We start from the raw sequence: 13573 nt of genomic DNA on the forward strand, positions 1-13573 counted from the left end.
GTCAGCTCCTGGTCTTGTTTTTGTTGACTGTATAGAGCTTCTCCATCTTTGGCTGCAAAGAATAAAATCAATCTGATTTTGGTGTTGACCACCTGGTGATGTCCATGTGTAGAGTCTTCTCTTGCTTGCTCTTTGGAAGAAGAGTTATGACCAACCTGGATAACATGTTGAAAAGCAGAGACATTACTTTGCCAACAAAGGTCCGTCTAGTCAAGGCTATGGTTTTTCCAGTGGTCATGTATGGATATGAGAGTTGGACTGTGAAGAAAGTTGAGCACCAAAGAATTGATTCTTTTGAACTATGGTGTTGGAGAAGACTCTTGAGAGTCCTTTGGACTACAAGGAGATCCAACCAGTCCATTCTGAAGGAGATCAGCCCTGGGATTTCTTTGGAAGGAATGATGCTAAAGCTGAAACTCCAGGACTTTGGCCACCTCATGCGAAGAGTTGACTCATTGGAAAAGACCCTGATGCTGGGAGGGATTGGGGGCAGGAAGAGAAGGGGACAACAGAGGATGAGATGGCTGGATGGCATCACTGACTCGATGGACATGATTCTGAGTGAACTCCGGGAGTTGGTGATGGACAGGGAGGCCTGGCGTGCTGCGATTCATGGGGTTGCAAAGAGTCGGACATGACTGAGCGACCGAACTGAACTGATAATATTTTTGAAATTCACAAAAATACTCCTTTAGTGACAGCTAAAGCTTCTTACACATTGTCAACCTCATGATTTGGGATTGCAATTACTCTCTCAAGTGGGGTCACCCAGGGGCCTCCATTTCCCAAATTCTCAAGGACAGTCCTTCAGGTTTCCCAGTGATGGAGTGAATGTCTTCTGTCTTTGAACATGGTGAGCATTTCCTCACAGAGCCTGTCCACTTCTAAGCCCTTGCCTCTTCCTCAGTACACTGTCAAACAAGAACAAGTCACAGAAAAGCTTGGAATAAGACAGATATCCACAGCAGAGCATCCAAACTAAGGCCATAGGCAGGCTTGGCTGCAGAAACATGTAACACAGTGGTCTGTGTATGTTAGTGGGATGTTTCCCACTGTTTGTGCTTAGTCACTCAGTCGTGTCTGACTCTTTCTCACCCCACAGACTGTAGCCTGCCAGGCTGTTCTGTCCATGCAGATTCTCCAGTCAAGAATACTGGAGTAGGTTGACATTCCCTTCTCCGGAGGATCTTCCCAACCCAGGGATCAAACCCAGGTCTCCTTCACTGCAGGCAGATTCCATACCAGCTGAGCCACCAGGGAATGCTACTAATACTTATTGGTATGTAGGCCATGAGTGGTTCCCAAACCTGCTCTTCCCTCTCAGTCTTTTGGACTGGATTTTTCTCTGTACTTGTTTCCTGGATTTCTGGATGTTCCCAAACAATCTATCACAGGGATCTCAAATTCAACATGTTCCAAATTGACTTAATCATTCTCTACCTATCCAGATCTTCTCTTGCATGTGTAGTTCTGTCTTGATGGATGAAATACTGAACCACCCCACTGCCCAAACTACAACCTTGGAAATCCTGGTTGACACTTCCATCTAGCTTACCCTGGATCATCCATCCAAGACCAACTCTTGTTGATTTTATTGCATAAATATTCCTTATGCCTGTTCTCCCCCTCAGTTCTTTGTCATTTCTCTGACTCAGCTCTTCATTATTTCCTCAGTAGACTTGCAACAACTTCTTTAGTAATCTTTCCTCCAGGGTTTGTCAGGGGAGATGCTACTGGCATTTTGGGAAATATAGGTGTTCATTTGTGCAAGATGGTTCCAGCATCTAATGGTTGCAAGCATGAAATGTCAGTGGTGCCATCTAGTTGTAAGAACCCATCTCTGCTCCCACAAGTGGTGATAGAAAGGAGTTAATGCTGATCAGAGACCCAAGAATACCAAGGGCAAAATAGAGCCACAGGAACCATCAAGGCTGATCTGAGCCAAATCTAAAGGTGGGGACCTGTACCCTTGATGGGGATCCTAGGGTAGGAATGTAGTGCCCCCTAGGGGCTTTAGATGTAGCAGACACTGCATCCCTCCCCCATGCCTCATCCTTCTTTGTCTTTGCCTTTCAGATTTTCTTCTTCTTACTCTACACATTATCCTCAGAGATTGTTTTCACTTGCAAGATCCAAGTGTCACGGAAATGCCAATTTCTACCAGACACACAACTCTTGCCAAGATACCTCTTTTGACCTTGAAATTTTGTATATATTGACATTTAGTATATAAAAAAGTGGCTATTCAAATCAGATCTGAAAGGTAAACGAGTCAACAAATTGTATCCATACATACTGAAGGTAATTGAGATAGATCCTTAACCAATTATAGAAGTATGTTCCTGAAGGTTAAAGAAATTAATATAAAAATTATTAAATTATAGAATAAACTTAAAGGTATATGTATTTGAAGATTCCAGTTTGATGGTGACATAGGAAGATCCTGGATTCACCTCTTCCCACAGACACACTGAGTCTATAGCTGCATGTGGAACAATTTCCTCTGGGAAAAACCTAAAGCTTGGTTAAGTGACAGCTACACACTGGCAAATGATAAGAAAACCACATCAAAGCGAGTGGGAGAGGCTGGCATACAGTCTGATTATACACCCCATCCCCAGTTTATAACTCACAATCAAGAGGGAATTCAAAACCTGGAGCTTCTCCCTGAAAACTGAAGGGTTTGAACCCTATATTTGAACCCCACCTTTTAAGACCTGCACCAGAGAGATAAGCGCCCAAAACATCTAACTTTGAAAACTAAAGTCTGAGATCTTTGACCCATCTCATCCCTTTCTCCCACCCACCCACCCAGCTACAGTTGGACTCAGTAAATACACATCTTATCTATCCCAAGGAAAATTCACACATATGCACACACAAGAATCATCATTGCAGAAATGCTTCTTACAGCAAAGAGTGGAAAGAAACTTGATGGTTAAGTATAGTGTGATATATCAATGGCTAAATATACTGTAGTTTGTTCTATCTTAAGACATTACAAAATAGATTATAAACTTACTTACATATGTATAGATGTGGACATTCAATGAGGAAAATGTAGGTTCAAAAGTAAAGCAATACTGGGAAATCCTGGTGGTCCAGTGTCTTGGACTCTGTACTTTCACCCCTGAGGGCCCAGATTCAATCCCTGGTCAGGGTACTAAGATCTCTAAAAAAAAAGAAAGGAAGAAAGAAAGAAAAAAATAAAAAGCAAAATAGTAGTAGGGAGATCTTAGTTCCCTGACCAGGGATTGAATCTGGGCCCTCAGCAGTGAAAGTGCAGAGTCCAAGCCACTGAACCACCAGGGAATTCTCAATATATATAAAAATAAGCAGAGCTAAAAGAACTACTTGCCTTATAAAGGAAAGGAAATATTTGGTAACATTTGGCAAAGGGTGAGTAGTCATGGAGTTAAACCTTTAACTTTTTTTTAAAAGTGTGGAGTCCTAACCACTGAACTGCAAAGGAATTCCCACTTTTAACTTTTTGAGAGTTTTGTTACTTAAAGTTTTGTTACAATGCACACCCTCAATAGTAATATAAAAAATTAAAATAATAGAATATATAAAATATTAACCCTTCCCTTTCTTCTTCAGGAAAGGAAGCAAACCATGAGAATGAAGAACAAAACATAAGTAATTACATCAGAAAGGAACCCTTCACCTAGCATTCTTTCCCTTTTATCCTTCCCAAAGGCAGAGAAGAGCTGCTGCTGCTGCTAAGTTGCTTCAGTTGTGTCCAACTCTGTGCAACCCCATAGATGGCAGCCCACCAGGCTCCGCTGTCCCTGGGATTCTCTAGGCAAGAACACTGGAGTGGGTTGCCATTTCCTTCTCCAGTGCAGAGAAAAACGATCAACTGCAAACACTAGGCCCACCAAGTGGTTCTACTGGCCAGTTTCACACTCAGAAGAAAGGACTACAACTCATCATGGTTTTTGAAGCCTGACACTATTTTGAAAGGGCTTCCCTGGTGGCTCAGAGGTTAAAGCGTCTGCCTGCAAGGCGGGAGACCCAGGTTCAATCCCTGGGTCAGGAAGATCCCCTGGAGAAGGAAATGGCAACCCACTCCAGTGTTCTTGCCTGGAGAATCCCATGGACGGAGGAGCCTGGTAGGTTACAGTCCACGGGGTTGCAAAGAGTCGGACACAACTGAGGGATTTCACTTTCACTATTTTGAAACACTTCTCTGGTAACATTCAATAGAAATGGTCTCTGAAAGTGTAGTCTCAAGCCTCTGCCCTTTACCTTTGTTGAAACTAGGAAGTTTATTCCTGTTTCATTGATGGAGAGATTTCTCCCACTCTCCACCCAACAAACATCCTTCAGAAGAATATATTTCCTTTAAAAAAATTTTTTTTAATTTATGTATTTATTTTTAGAAGAATGTATTTCTTATAATTACATTCTACAAGTTTAACAAAGCACTTTGGAATCCATTAAGTAATATTTCTTAGAGAAAGCTTAAGCCACAAACCTCCTAATTAGTACCACCCCACTAATGGCAACCCACTCCAGTATTCTTGCCTGGAAAATCTCATGGATGGAGGAGGCTGGCAGGCTACAGTCCATGGGGTCGCAAAGAGTCAGACACAACTGAGCAACTTGGCTTCTTCTTTACTTCACTTCACTATCCAATCAGAAGCCATTATCATCCAACTGATAACAGGCCCCTAATTCTGTAGGTACTCTAACATACAAGAACCAGCTCCCCAGTTGGTGGGGCTCTTCTCTGTGATTATGATACTAGCAAATTGATGCTACCTCAACTGGAATGAACTGCATATGACTTAAGTATAGATTTGAGGTTATTTTAAATTCTGCTTTGTGTCAGGGGTTAAATGTCAGTGGAGATCTTTAATGCTCAAAACAGTAATAATTATGTTGTATTATTGTGCTTCTTAGATATCTAAGTGAAGTTGGTGAGTTGGTAGTTTGAGTGTTAAGCACAATAAAATGATCTGAGCTAGAGATAGGGTCTTTGTATGGCTGTTAGTATAATTGATGCCATCCTGGGCCCATAGAGTTCCTCCAGTTCCTCCACTGACCTTACTCAGGACTCTACTATGTGGCAGATTACTTATCTGTTATCAAGGGCTTTGTAGTTAATACATATTGTTTAATAATCAGGTGACTGAGCACAGCACACACTGCACAGGACCAGGTGAGGTCTATGTTCTGTTAGTACCCAAACAATGGTGAAGACCTTTGCTGACATAATCCTGACACCCATGAGACTAGTTACTCATTCATAAGTCTTGACATAGGAATGCATATCTTATTTCCAAGCATGTACTCCTATTCCCTAGGTTAACTATAAAACAGTCCCAGTGGCTTCTAATTGGTGTGGAATGCATTCGCAAATGCTCTCCTATTATCCCACCCTGATCCCACCCTGTGGGTATGTTACCCTATTATAAACGGATCCATTGGTTATACAGAGCTGCCTTCCTCATTTTTCAATCTCAAGATGCCTCTCACTTGGTGGGCACTTTTTGTTCCCTCCATCCTCCAACAGACCTCTTCTGAGAAAATAAAACACAAGATTAAAGTAATATTTGAGATATTGATGTTTTTCTCTTCTGTGTATTTTCCTTTATTTATTTATTTATTTTCAGAACTTTCCCCTAGCCATCTCCATCCCAGAAGTTGGTCCAGTTTAATTTTTTCAGGGAAGGAGAGCAATAGCAGAAAACACCCTGATAGTCTCTGGCTAAAACTCAAACTCACTAAGAAGATTAAGTGAGATGCCTCTGAGGGTAAACATCACAATAGAGGGAGTGCCTTTTAGTCTAAAATCAAAATTAAAAGTTCCTTTGGGTGGGGTGGGGCTGGGAGGAAGATGGGAGTCTGAAGAGTTAGGAAGGTTCCAGAAGGGAAGGGTCATAGGCTCCTAGTGTTGGTCCCCAAGTCCAAGACCCAGAGCATTGGATAGGTCCTGAAGAGGGTCTGCTGATGATGCTATCTGGGCAGAGTTTTTGAGTGAGTGGGGAAAGGAAAGGGCTCCAGAGAGATCTTAGGGGACCCAAGTCCAGTGAATAGACAGTGGTGTCACAGAGATGGCACAGAGGAGGCAGAGAGATATGAGGTGGGGCAGGGGTGAACTAAAACATATTGGGATTAATTTCCACTCTTCCTATGGAATGATGGCTTTGCTGGTGGTGGTGGGGCTCCAAATAGAAATTGAAGTAAATCTAGATGAAGTTATATTTCTTTTATATGAATTTGAGAGTCCTCCCTGAAACACAGATGACATCTTGTTGTTATCAATACTACACAGTAATGCAGAAATAAATACTACACAGTAATACAGAAGAAATAAAGGGGAGGAGGAGAGAAAATCTTGAGACACCGATGAGGGAGAATAGTCTTAATGACCAAATTGATGCACGGGGGAGGCAGGAGCGGGGTGGGTGGGTGGGGGGGCGGGGGGAGGAAATGGCATCTTTGATGAGCCCCAGGTTTCTTGCTTGGGGCCTTGGTGGTAAAAGTTGGGGTCATTTACTAGGGCTTGGAACACATGACCAAGAGAGGCTATGTGAGCCTGGGAGACTGAGTGAAGGCACCTAATTCTCTCTCCTACTCATCTTTATAAAGTGGGGACAATGCTGCATACCCCTGGGGCCCGCCGATTTCACAAAGACCCGTTAGAATGCTGTGGGCTAGAGTCGATAACTGAGGAGAGGCTAACAGTTGAGAAGAACAACAGTTGATGGAGAACATTAGACAGGGAGGGAATCTTTCAAATGAAATTTTAAAAATTCTCTCTAAGTGAATAGATCAGGGCCAGAGACATTCCTTCCATTTGACACTATTGCTTCATATCCCCATCATGGCTCACCTTCATTAGATCTCCATCACCTGTAAAATGAGGATCGTAGTGTGGCTCCAAGACAAGAAAGGGGCAGGGCACAACATTTAAAAGAATGACATTGTCCAAGGACAAGACATAAACTGATTAGAACCAACTAAGTCCAAGATGGTGTACAAGTGGACTTCCGCTAGACCTGGAGACTCCGTGTATGCTCACTGTAACACATCAGCAAGCTAAATGACACATCCGCAGGTGTCATGACAGTTCTAAGACTGAACATAAGGTCAAAAAAAGGGATGGCAGCCCAATTTCTGGAAATCCCCAATCCTTTCTCAAAACAGCTAGACTATTCTTCCCACTTATTAGCCTATGAAATTACTCACCCTTGTGAAAACTAACAACTCCATACCCTGTTGCCTCTCCTGCCTTCCAAAATGGTCTACATTCTGTCTCTGGAGTGGGTTTCCTCCCTGAATAAATCTTTCACTTTACTATGGCGTGCTCTTGAATTTTTTCCTGTGTGCAGCCAAGAACCCACACTTGGTGGCTGTCCCAGGGACTCTGATGTGACTTGGGATGTGACCATTTTCTCACACCCCATTCTCTTTCCTACAACAGTCCCATTTCTAAGTAGGGGAAGTCATGAGGAGGGAGGCAAGGAGACGTCAGATGATGGTTACTACTGATTGATCTGTCCTCAGAAGCATGGCAGCAGCATGCAGGATCAGTATGGAGCCAGATCAGTGCCCAGAGAGGACTGGATGCTGCAGAAGGACAGAGGCAGGAGAGACATGAGACATGGGTGAGGGGTTGGTGCCTTGCAGATGGTTGAGGGATAGTTGTGGGGGAATGAGTTCAGAGATCATCTATGACTTAGGAAAATCAGGGTGGTTCAGGTCTGAGACTGCCACATCAGCCCCCTCCCTGGGCCCTGGAAAGCATTATCCAGACTTAGGGCAGCCCCAGGATGGCGGTATTCTTTGAGAGATGGGCACAGGACTCACAAGGCAGGCCCTCACCACAGGGTCCTCAGCGTAGACAGGAAAAGAGAAAGAGAGGAGATAATTGGCTTCAATGATCTCTGAGCTAAAGGGCACCCAGTCTGGCCCTGGACTATTTCTTCTTCTGGCTAAATGTCACAATGGAGTCAGTAGACTTTTCTCCAAAGTAACTGGCAGGCCTTTGAGGGTAAGAGCTCTTATTTTTCCACCTCTTCTATATTCCAAAGCCCCAGCAAGGTATGACAAGGAAATAGTGCTGGGTAAAGATTTAGGTCTCACTCAAATAGTTAAAAAGGCTAGTTTGCATAATAATAAAAATTCAGGACAGAGGGGCTGTCACAGAAAGTAGAGAAAAGTCCACTGACTTCACTGGTGACTCAGATGGTAAAGACTCTGCCTGCAATGCAGGAAACCTGGGTTCAATCCCTGGGTTGGAAAGATCTCCTGGAAAAGGAAATGGCAACCCACTCCAGTAAAGCCTGGGAAATCCCATAGATAGAGGAGCCTGGTGAGCTACAGTCCATAGGTTCGCAGAGTCAGACACAAGTGAGTGACTAACACTTTTCTCATATAAAGCATGGCCTTGAAGACAGGGGCTGACCTTAATCATCTATTTGTGGACCATCCTGAGACATTGCTGCACCTTATAATGATTCATGAAAGGGAAACTGCTATCAAAAATGATATTTAGAGGAGGTCATGATAGCAGGGCAGTAGGACATAGAGTTCATCTCTTTAGACAATGCACCAAGAATAAATCTACAAATGGGATAATTCTCACAAAGCACCAGCTGAACACTAGCAGAGGACCTGAGAGTCCTCAAAGGACAGGAAAGATCACCAAGTGACTGGGTAGGATGCAAGAAAGAAGGGGAAAAGAAGAGAGGAAGCAGGGTGAGGCTGGTTCCCAGGGGTGGGGGGATCTGAAGGAGAGGTTCCCACATCTTGGGAACTCCCGTCACCAGCAGGGAGATCAATTGGGACAGAAGGAGAACTTAGGGGGCTGTCAGAGGAGAGTTCAGTAAGCAATCTGTTGCATGCAAGACAGAGTCAGACTCACAAAGACAGTCTCTGTCACAGCCCTGTGCACTCCACCCTGAGACGTATGTCTGCCAGTGTGAATGGGGATTGGGTGCTGGAACCTGGGGTTTGGAGAGCAAACCTGGGAAGGGCTGTGAGGAGACAGCCTGAGGAAGTTTGCAACTGGGAGTGAGGAAGTTTGCAACTAGGAATGTTTCTGGAGAAAACTTGGACTGCCATAGAAGCAAAAAGTGAAGTGTTAGTAACTCAGTCATGTCTGACTCTGCGTCCCCATGGACTGTAGCCTGCCAGGCTCCTTTGTCCATAGAATTCTCCAGGCCTTTATCAGGACATCACAGGTCCATGCCCTGGGCCAGCATTTCAATGTCCCATGGCCAGAAGTGAATAGGCTCTGGGAGAACAGATCACATCAACCAAGTTCTCAAGAAAATACATCAACTAACACTCTTATTAATTGACAACTGCAGAGCCACTTGGCACAAGATCTAGATCAGATTATCTTCTAAATAAGTTGACCTGAGGATTATCTTGTCTAGGGTAGAATTATGACTGTGTGTGCTGTGTGCTATTGCTCAGTTGTATCCGTTTCTTTGCAACCCCATGGACTGTAGCCTGCCAGGCTCCTCTGTCCATAGAATTCTCCAGGCAAGAATACTGTGTGGATAGCCAGTACCACTGTTAAGAGATGCATGAGGGGCAGGGTCGCCATTGCAGCCTCTCTCCCCACATGGTAGCCCTGCCTCACGGGCACTGGCAGGGTCCCCTCCCAGGTCTGGTTCTCTCAGGCCCACAATCTCTGGCTCCCTCACATGACTTGTTGTCACTGGGGCCAGCCCTCTCAAGCCTGTGGCTCCTGGCTTCCCTGTACACCTCAAAACACCAGGGCCGGCTCTTTTGCACCAATGACTGGGCACTAGGAAAGACCCCTGCTGGGGCTGATTTTCTCTCAACCATAGCTGCTGACCTCCCTACATGCCTTGTCAGCACTAGGGCCAGCTCTCTTGTGCCCATGGTCAAGCACTGGGAAGGACCCCATTGGGGCTGATCTTGCACCTGGGGCCACCAGCTCCCATATGTGCCTGTCATTGCCTGGGGTCTCATGACCCCATCCACAGAACCACCTCCACACTCCCTCCATGAATGGGTGGACTTGTGTGCTCCAGGGAGACCACAGAAGCAGACCTGCTGTGGCTGGTCCACACACAGAGGTGGGGCTAAAACCACTGAACTCGAGACAGCCATGCAACTAAAGAAGGAAAGCTCAAATTTCTCTTTGCAACTGCATAAATACTGAATTTACAGTCTTGTGACTGACTTTGTAAGCTCAGTACCTATAGATCATCTATATGGACAAGTGCTCCTATAGCCAAGATGAGTCTGGCTTTAGTAGCTGTATACTTTGTAGGTATATATACACATGAGGGGTTAGACCCAGGTAGAATCTAAGCTGCCTCAGTAGCACCCACAGTGGGTCTAAATCTGTTATTACTGCAATCCTGAGACCTGAATCCAGTGAATCTATGCTGGTGGCCTGGTGAAAACAATGTCTGAGACACTAGGGCCAGTGCTGTCATACCCACAGTTAAGTTGGTGTCAAGAGCAGTGCCAACAACAGTGCAATCTGAGAGCTCACACAGAGGGTGAAAGCTGACACAATAGAATACACCACACGTGAACAATTCCAGAGGAGGAATGCTCAGTCACTTCCATCCCAGTGAGAGTGCTCCAATACCACCTATCTTGCATTATGGATCAGAAACACAGTGAAGAAACAGACCTGGGGGCCTCTACTCCAACAAATAGGGAGCAGACTCCACCTCTGACAAGACAGTGCCAAACACAGAGCAAAGGGGAGGCCCTGCTCAATATGTAAGTCAGCCTCTGGTTATGACACTGGTCAAACCCCCTATCAAGAGGATAATGGCACAAGCCTCTGGACCAATGTCATCCACCAGTGGGCAGACACCAAAAGCAAGAGGAACTACGATCCTGCAACCTGTAGAAAGCTGACCGCAAACAGAGTAAGCTAGACAAAATGAAATCAAGAAATATATTGCAGATGAAGGAGCAAGAAAAAAACCTATAAGAGCACCTAAATGAAGAGGAGAAGATACACAACCTATCTAGAAAAGAATTCAGAGTAATGATGGTGAAGATGATCCAAGATTTTGGAAAAAGAATGGAGGCACACAATGAGAAGATACAAGAAATGTTTAACAAAGACCTAGAAGAAAAGCAATTATCCTCCAACTAAAAATAAAATTTTAAAAAGACCTAGGAGAACTGAAGAACTAAAGAACAAACACATACAATAACTGAAATGAAAAATAAACTAAAAGGAATCAATAGCAGAATAACTGAGGCAGAAGAATGAATAAGTGAGCTAGAAACAGAATGGTGGAATTTACTACCATGGAACAGAATAAGAAAAAAGAATGAAAATAAATTTCAGAGTATCTGGGAAAACATTAAACACACCAACATTGAATTATAGGGGTCTCAGAAGAGGTAGATAAAGAGAAAGAGTCTGAGAAAATATTTGAAGAAATTATAGTTGAAAATGTCCCAAATATGGGAAAGGAATTAGCCACCCAAATCCAGAAAGTGTGGAGAGTCCTGTACAGGATAAACCTAAGGAGGATCATGCCCAGGCACATATTAATCAAACTGTTAAAACTGAATACAAAGAAAAATATTAAAAGCAAAAAGGGAAAAGTACCAAACAACATACAAGGGACTCCCCATTAGGTTATCAGCTGAGTTTTCAGCAGGAAGTCTGTGGGTCAGAAGAGGGTGACATAATATGTTTAACTTGTCGAAAGGGATAAAATTACAGTCAATAATGCTCTATCAGCAAAGATTTGACAAAGAAATCAAAAGCTTTACAGAAAAGCAAAAACTAGAATTCAGCACCATCAAACCCACAAGAGAGGAGATGGTGGGTAAAGATGGTCATCAAACCACAGAAAGGAGAACAAAGAGGAAGGAAAGAAGAAAAGACCTACAAAAACAAACCAAAAATAATTAAGAAAATGGCAGTAGAGATACACATATCAAAAATTACTTTTAATGTAAATGGATTAACTGCTGTACCCAAAAGACATAGATTGGCTGAATGGATACAAAAACAGACTGAAAGCTGGAAAAGGATTACAAAAAATGCTACAGGAACTTCTCTAGGCAGAGGAAGAAAAATAGATCACAACTAGAAACAAGAAAATCATAAATGAGAAACCTCACTGGTAAAACAAAACCTAAAGTAAAAGCAGGAAATCATCCATACACAAACATGACATCAAAACTAGCAACCATAAGAAGAGGAAAGCACAAATGCACGAAATGGGAAATAGAGAGGCCAGCAATTTAAACTTGCATTTATAGTGGTTTCCCCGGTGGCTTAGTGGCAAAGAATCTGCCTACCAATGCAGAAGATGCAGCTTCAATCCCTGAGTCAGGAAGGTCCCCTGGAGAAGGAAATGGCAACCTCATCCAGTATTCTTGCCTGGGAAATCCTATGGAAAGAAGAGCCTGGTGGGCTATAGTCCATGGGTCACAAAGAATCGGACATGACTTAGTGACTAAACAACAACAATGACACCATATATGTGTGTGTGTGTGTGTGTGTATATATAGAGAGAGAGAGAGAGAGAAAGAAAGAGAGACTGCTATATCAAAATCTCAGGGGAGATACAAATTAAAAGCTATGATAGATACACACAAAAATAAGAAAGCAACCCAACCACAACACTAAAGATGGTCATCAAACCACAAGAGAGGAGAACAAAAGAGGAAGGAAAGAAGAAAAGACCAACAAAAACAAACCAAAAATAATTAAGAAAATGGCAAAAGAAATACACATATCAAAAATTACTTTAAATGTAAACGGATTTAACTGCTCCACCCAAAAGACATAGATTGGCTGAATGGATACAAAAACAGACTGAAAGTTGGAAAAGGATATTTCATGCAAATGGAAATCAAAAGAAAACTGAAATAGCAATAGTCGTATCAGAAAATAGACTTTAAATCAAGACTGCTACAGGAGACAAGGAAAGACACTACCTAATAATCAAGGGTTCAATCCAAGAAGAAGACATACCTTTGTAAATATATATCCACCCAACAAAGGAGCACCTCAATATACAAGGCACATGCAAACAACCATATAAGGGGAAATCAATAGTAACACCCTAATAGTAGGTGGAAACAGTGTCAGACTTTATTTTTTGGGGCTCCAAAATCACTGCAGATGGTGATTGCAGCCATGAAATTAAAAGATGCTTGCTCCTTGGAAGGAAAGTTATGACCAACCTAGATAGCATATTCAAAAGCAGAGACATTACTTTGCCAACAAAGGTCCATCTAGTCGAGGCTATGCTTTTTCCAGTGGTCATGTATGGATGTGAGAGTTAGACTGTGAAGAAGGCTGAGTGCCGAAGAATTGATGCTTTTGAACTGTGGTGTTGGAGAAGACTCTTGAGAGTCCCTTGGACTGCAAGGAGATCCAACCAGTCCATTCTGAAGGAGATCAGCCCTGGGCTTTCTTTGGAAGGAATGATGCTAAAGCTGAAACTCCAGTACTTTGGCCACCTCATGGGAAGAGTTGACTCATTGGAAAAGACTCTGATGCTGGGAGGGATTGGGGGCAGGAGGAGAAGGGGACAACAGAGGATGAGATGGCTGGATGGCATCACCGACTTGATGGACGTGAGTC

The sequence above is a fragment of the Bison bison genome, unplaced genomic scaffold (genome assembly GCF_000754665.1).
Source record: "Bison bison bison isolate TAMUID 2011002044 unplaced genomic scaffold, Bison_UMD1.0 scf7180017864486, whole genome shotgun sequence".
Taxonomy (NCBI): domain Eukaryota; kingdom Metazoa; phylum Chordata; class Mammalia; order Artiodactyla; family Bovidae; genus Bison; species Bison bison.